Source organism: Rosa rugosa, chromosome 5, assembly GCF_958449725.1.
Source record: "Rosa rugosa chromosome 5, drRosRugo1.1, whole genome shotgun sequence".
NCBI classification, from domain to species: domain Eukaryota; kingdom Viridiplantae; phylum Streptophyta; class Magnoliopsida; order Rosales; family Rosaceae; genus Rosa; species Rosa rugosa.
This window is the reverse complement of record NC_084824.1, coordinates 31647656-31655060: the sequence shown is the minus strand read 5'-3', so window position 1 is coordinate 31655060 and position 7405 is coordinate 31647656. Positions and strand designations below refer to the sequence as shown.

The following is a 7405-nucleotide window of genomic DNA, read 5'->3' as shown; positions in this document are numbered from 1 at the left end:
TGCCAATAATGTCTTCAGACAACACATTTCAAACGACATGTTGAAATCTTGTTGGCCGAACCTCGTTAAATCTTGTTGTCTTCTTGGCTTGGTTATTTCTTTTTTCTATCTCTATTTCTAGTCCTTGCGTGGCGGAGGGATTAAATTCCCTAACAATTTTTTCCAGCTTTGAAAAATTTCAGACAACAGATAACTGTTGTATGAATAAACCAAGAAATTCTAACTTTCAATTGGACAACAAATTTATGTTGTCAGAGTGAAACAGGGAAATTACTTCTCATTGTGTGTCCAAAAACTATTTTTGTTACAACGTAAACTTATCAAATTGATGCCCTAGCAACTTTCAAAAACTCAAAACATCAAAAACACATTCTCTCGCGCCTAGCTCTATCTCGACCCAGCAGCAACAAACCCAGCAGCAACATCTCGTAAACGTCATGAAAGATAAAAAACAAAAGGGACCTCACAGATCTAGTCCTACTCTCATCTCACCCACTTTTCCCCAAAGTCTCTCACTCCCCTACCCCGAACTTTTTATCATTAGCTTCTCTGCAGATTCTCCATTTCAATTCGTCCTTCTTGTGATTGGGTCGGGGTTTAAACACGTTAACGCGAAGCCTCCCCAGATCAAATTTGAAGTGAAAATTGTAGGGTTTCAAAAACCCTCAATTAGGTATTGTGTTTTTCTTCTTCTTTTCCTTTCTCCAGAATATTTGTAACATTGTGGATATCTAACATTTGGGATTTCAGGAGAGATAGCTAAGATTTGGGATTCAGGAGAGCAATAAATGGGTTTGGTAATGGGCGTTTGCGTTGTTCTGAAGAGGGAGATGCAGGGAATGTCTCTGGAATGTGTAGGCACACACCCACACCCACACCCACACCCTCTGAATCTGAATGATGCTCTCAACTTCGGTACCGGGTCTGTTTCACTCAACTTCTTACCTCCTTTCTTCAAATCGTTGAATTTCAAGCTTGGGTTCTGTTTTCAATTTTCGATTTTTTATTTTGTTTCTAATTAGTCATCCCCAAATTGAAAAATTAGACTTTGTTGGGACAATATCTTCTCATCTCATTCAGGTAAGATTGTCCATGGGTTTCTCTGAATCGGTTGTTTTCCAAGTCTTCTTTATTGTTTGATAAAATTTGGGTTGAGTGTTGGTTCAAGATTGTTTGTAATTTAGCTTTTGATGAATGCGTTTCATTTTCATTTTTGGGGTTTCATTTTAATTTAGGTTTTGGGACATTACTGTTTACGGTTTGTTGTTTGGTTGCCCAAAAGACCACCGGCACTCTCTTATCTCACCTTTATGAGGTACAATTTTCAAACTATAAACTATTCAATTAAAACTTAAAAACTATAACTCTAGGCGCTGGTCTATAGAACCAATCCTTTGCTCTTTCATTTAATATTTGCAAACTGTGTTCATAATACAGTGAATGAATTGGCTTGAAATCAAGTGGGGCCTTAATCATTTGCTCTTCTCTTATTTATCCTAAAGTGGCCTAAATTACTTGAAATCAAGATTAGGTAGACTAGGTTTGCTTTCCATTTAGTCAAATCCTGAGATTAACTTGCATCATTTGAATTATATAGTTCTGCAATCCCTTGACCAAGCTGCTCGAAAGGATCTCATTCCAATAAAGTTGGGAGTGAAGGCAGCTAAGTTTGCCAAGCAAACAGTTAACACTCAGATGAAATCATTTAAGGTAATCTCTGGCATTGTTTGCTTTTTACTAACTGTTATGTCAGAATGTACTTCTAGATGAGTTCCTTTCAGGTACAGTATGGAAGTTGTTTGTAGGTCTGGGACTCTGGATGTTTAATTTTCTACTTGTCTCCATTATCAAAAATGAAATTTCTCACATTTGGCAACGTCGTTTACTTCAGGAAACGACAAAAAAGAGAAGAGAAAGATACTTGTTTTCTATATGAATTTATGTTCAGCTTGGTGATTTTTTTTCTTTGTTCCTACTCTTCGGACTGAAATCGTAACATCAATGATTGTTAGCAAACCTTTAACTTTGCCTGTGGCTCAAATTTATATATTTTCACCGGTTTAGTGTTGTTATGCAGTATGCAAGGATATCCATGGGGTAACTTGGGTTGATGACAACAAGGCAACAAATGTAGAAGCTACATACACAGGACTAATGGGTCTAAAGAGGCAAAAGTCTGTGATCCTACTTGGTGGCCTTGCAAAGGTGATAAGTTGCTAAATGCTGCTTTATAAGATGTTCAGTTGCCTTTGTTTCTTTTACTTTGCATGGAAAACTTAGAGAATATATAAGATATTGCATTTACCACAATGACCAGTGAGAAATAAAATATAGGAAAATATTTGTGCTGCTTTGTCAAATCCTCCTCTAAGAAGGCATTGTATAACTTTGTATAGGTTATTGGTGCTCCACTCCACTATTAGTATTAATTGAAATTCTTGATTGTCATTTCAAATTGAACCTTAATACATTGCATTTTAGAATGTTCTGTGCTCTCTCAGGTTCACTCCTTTTCTCTTGTTATACTCTGACAATTTGAACTTATATACTATTAAAAGTATTAAGACGATTCTATTAGATTCCAAGCATAGTCTACCTTTGTTATGAGTCGAAGTCCCATTTTCTCATATCTGACTTTATACTCTCAACATTTTCTTTTTCTACTATATTCTTTTGGTTTGAGTTTAAGAATATTAAATTGAGTGCATGGATGTTACCCATCACAAGGAAAGTTAAGTTTCCAGGGCCATAATTTGTTTACCTGGTGCTATGATATTTTTGTCTTCTCTTGTTAGTTACTCAAGCAGGTAAATTTATGTTATAGCTATACATTATTTGTCATTGACTGAACTGGAAACACTTGAAGAAGTCCCAAATATGCGACATCTCTTTGACTCATCATAGTTTTCATTTGTAGTGCAAAACGTGCGTCTAGTATTTCACTATTTTGTCAATCTACACGATAGTGTTTCGTATGTTATTGACTTTGTAAACTCTGTCAACTGTCCAGGAACTTGGATAGTTCAAGATAAATTAGCCATCACACTTCAGGTACTTTTCTATAATCCAACATGGTCGTGAAATGCTAATAACTACGTTACAATTATGGTCATTTGAATTTCTAGGATAAAACTAATTTACCAAAACCTACAAGCTTAGCCTTCTGTTATAAACTTGTGATAGTTTACTGCTTTAGCATCAAAGTTATTGTGTTTGATCTGTATGGCGTCAAGGGTCATGTTGTTTATTACTTGTTAAATCCAAGAAAAATGACAACATTGAAACCATTTAAATTTGTGAATTGAAGATAATTAAATGCCACTGACTAATCACCTGTATCTCGTATGCTTTTTAGACTAGAAATCGTTTCTGGGCATTTAAATATTCATTACTACACCCGTTTCAAAAAACAAAAAAAAGAAAAAGAATATTCATTACTGCAATCATAAAAGATCAAGAATAGATAATAGAACCTGGTTTCTAGATGGCTTTTGTTGGGTCCATGTTCTGGGTGGTTGAATGTGACTCCATATAAGATGGTTTTTGTAACGTTGCAGAGGGATGTCACCAAATGAACCTGGCTTTTCATGGAATCATATAAGGGAGTAAAATTGGTGAGTAAATGCATTTGTTCTATTACATTTTTCTACTTCTAGCTTTCTAAATCTGTGATTTTTCACAAAAAAAACTTATTGTTTGTGTAGGATGTGACTGAGCAAGGAGAAACTGTAGAAGTTAGAGTAACAAAAGCACTTATGGAATATGCATACATGTATATATTTATAGCTCTTTTGGTTAAACTTGATTAATGCCTGCTTAGTAAGATTATTTATAGCATGAAGATTTGTAAGAGTATGATAGATTTTGGATTGCTCTTTGTTATGCAGATTTGTGTTCTTTGCGATCTTTGAAACCGTTGAGGAAGGTAGCTAATGAAAGCGTTGCAACTTTGTGGGAGAGAGGATGAATGCTGATGCAGCTTTGGTCTTTGCCTACTACAAAGAGCTGTCACTGACCCAACATTTATCTTTTTCACAATGGTACGAAGGATATCAAGTGATAAGAAGTGGCACAGCTAGCTGCAAACATACTGCATTGGAGTAATATTACTCTATAATTATTTGCTTTTGGGTTAGAAGTAGTCTAGTTTTGCTTGGTGTTTTCTTAAATTAGGTTCTGAATTGGCTTCAAGCTTTTTGACTTTTATGATATATATATAACAAGCCTTTTGTATTGTTCCAAAATGAATGATGTCCATATGGTTAACAACCAACGCAAGATTACAACATATGTTGGCTCAACATGAAAATGAACAACTAAATTGTACCAAAATCTGTTGTTTCTTGTTATATCAAACAACAGAAGTAACAAGTTATCTATATTTCAAATGTGCTTCAAACAACATAAGAGTGAGTTTCTGACCTCAATCAAACTACATAAGTACATGATTTCATATAGTTATATTGTCTATCAGACAACATAAATACTTAAAACAGTGGTTGAAATACAAGACAAAAGACATACAAATAAATTCTTAAAACTAATTAGACGACAAATGAGGCATAATTTACCTAGTTTAATTTACCCAGTTTAAGTGAATTTCAAACAACAATCAAATGTCTTTACAAATTCATTCAGGATTGTTAAACAAGCCTTTATTTTGGTAACTTCAGACAACATATAAATGTGTTCTTATTACATGTCAGACAACAGCAGTTTTATTAAAACTGTAGTTTGTAGTTCATTTGAACAACATTAATCTGTCGTTGTATGTGATTATTAACGACAGAAAGTCCCAAATCCTTCAGTGTTGGGTTGTTCAGACGACAGAGCCTTGTGAAACTTCTGTTGTCTGAATGAGGACAGACGACGGATGATATCTGTTGTCTGATGCCGTAAGAGACGGCAGCTGGATAGACAACATATAATTTACATATCAGATCTATCGTCTGAAGGCTTTATTGGCATAGTGACATCTTCAAGTGTTTACAAAACTCGAGAGAAATGAAATACAAATGTAAACGCTCGCTAGGAGCATATTGCACACAGCAGTATGATAATAAAATAGGTTATGAACCTAAAACTGCTGCAACTTCGCCTCAAACTCAGGCCTGGTGGTCCTGACTTACAGGAATATAATTTGCGTAGCATTTGACATCAATCTAATTCTTTTACACATCCTATATATATAATTTACACACACACACATGTATATATAGGCTCTATAGGCTCGGCTCGTTATAGTATATATCTCACACACACATGAATAATTAGAAAGGGTCGTTATATATATATATATATATATATATATATATATATATAGTCAGGTTCTGAAGAGGACGTCCGCACTTCGCTAAAGTGCGGACGTCGACGCAGCTGAGGCGTTCCAGGCGGCGCGCGGCTTTAGGGAGGGAGGCCGGAGGCATCCCGGACGATTCTGGGCAGCGTTCGAGGTCGGAGGAGGTCGGGGTTGCAGGTTATGGGCAGCAACCCTACCTGCAACTGTAGGTTTTCTGCAGCGAGCTGCAACCCTGTCGCCTGCGACTCCACCAACTGTAGACCGCTCCGTCCGTCCGCCAAGCCCCGCCGCTCTGTCGAACCCCGAGCCGAGCTGCAGCGGCGACGTCCGCACTTTAGCAACAGTGCGGACGTCCTCTTCAGAACATTTTCGTATATATATATATATATATATATATATATATATATATATATATATATATATATATATATATATTATTGTATATCTTATTTATTAGGCAAATCAATAGCGTCCAGTTAAATTTTTGAAAGTCATGCTATACCCTTTGTTCGGACCCAAAATAAGCATTTTGGCCTGACAAGGCGTGTCTTGGAGAAATTGAGCCAATGTCAGTGGCTCAAGCTATATATTGTCGACAAGTTCGAAATATATATTTAGAGGCTAAATAAAGCCTACTATGGAAGCATGGAAGCATGGAAACATGAAAAGTCAACTTTAGCACATTTTCCTACTTCGGCTAGGAGAAACCGAGCTAAACAAGGAAGGAGGGGCGGCAGACTGACCAAATGAACTTGAAATGAGCTGAAACTCTGCAGATCCATTCTAGACAGCCCAAGGATAATTTCTTATGAAGAGTGCCAGAGATTGTTTTGAGTGGAAGGCCTTCAAACAATCAGTCCAATTTTCTACAGAAGCAAAACTGGAAAACTGGACCTGTAAGAGGTCCAGCAGCATTTCCAGCCCAACCGCATGGAATAAAGCTCTGAAAATTTGTCAGGATGATCTACACTCAAAGTGGAACATTTTTTATGCAGAAGTCGAAGGCTCAATCTGAAGTCTTGTTGGAGAAATAATTGAAGGAATAAAGGGGCAGAAACTGACCTAAAACCAGCTCAATATTCACATGTTCATGTTTCCTACCCACATGAAGAAAGCTAGATGCTTTTCTTTTTTTCCTTGGATATATTTTTCTACTACAATCTCTTTAATAGATCATCATCACTTCCATGTTTTTGCACCTTCATGCCTTGCTTTCATTTCATCATTTCTCTATCTTTTCCATATTTTACAAATCACTTTCATACTCCACTTTCATTATTTTTCTTCCACTCATCATTTCACTCTTCTTTTTCTTCCCTATATAAACACCTTCTCCTCTCATTCTAAAAGAACACAGACCCATTCACATACAACAACAACATCTCTAAGATGATCTAAGTTCTCTCTAGAGCAAACCTCTCTAAGAGCAACTCCTCTCCTTCTCTTTCTCTTAGCGGTGATCACACTCCTAGTCCTAGTCTTCTCAGAAGCCGACTTTCAGTGCCACTAAACCCTCTGTCAACGTACTTCGGTCCTAGTCTCCTCGAGAGCCGATTGTAGTACCACGACCAAACACCGACACCAGGAGACATTCACAACACAACATCAAAACATCTCTAAGATGATCTAAGTTCTCTCTAGAGCAACCTCTCTAAGAGCAACTCCTCTCCTTCTCTTTCTCTTAGCGGTGATCACACTCCTAGTCCTAGTCTTCTCAGAAGCCGACTTTCAGTGCCACCAAACCCTCTGTCAACGTACTTCGGTCCTAGTCTCCTCGGGAGCCGACGGTAGTGCCGCGACCACAACGGTTACCGAACCAGCCAAGCAAGGGTAACGCCCTAGCAACCCAGCCAAGCTAAAGTCACGCTTTAGCAAGTTCTCCTCACTTCCCAGTGGTTCTCGCTCTGCTTGATCTACAACATCGAGTATCGATTGTGATTTTCAAGAAGCTCAGCAAAAGTCCTCGCCACGAGGCACAAAGAATCCCACGACGAGGTTGGTGCTCTCCTCGTCCACAATTGCTTGAAAGAAGTCAGGTCAAGGGACACCCCCGACGACCGCACCCGAACGGTGCTGGCATGCCCGCGCAGAAAAGAGGATGCCAGA

At 37.7% G+C, this 7405-nt stretch overlaps 1 long non-coding RNA gene across 3 annotated transcripts; it reads left to right on the top strand.

The window, feature by feature from the left end:
- The first annotated feature begins 396 nt into the window (after window positions 1–396).
- Window positions 397–4533, top strand: LOC133712173 (uncharacterized). 3 transcript variants are annotated; one of them, XR_009847215.1, is made up of 8 exons: window positions 397–673; window positions 751–915; window positions 1236–1710; window positions 2078–2205; window positions 3011–3051; window positions 3558–3614; window positions 3705–3772; window positions 3888–4533. It is a non-coding gene; the product is annotated as an uncharacterized LOC133712173 (long non-coding RNA). The 3 variants fall into 3 exon arrangements; XR_009847214.1 differs by having other exon boundaries at window positions 751–922; window positions 1598–1710; XR_009847213.1 differs by having other exon boundaries at window positions 751–1710.
- The last annotated feature ends 2872 nt before the right edge of the window (window positions 4534–7405 follow it).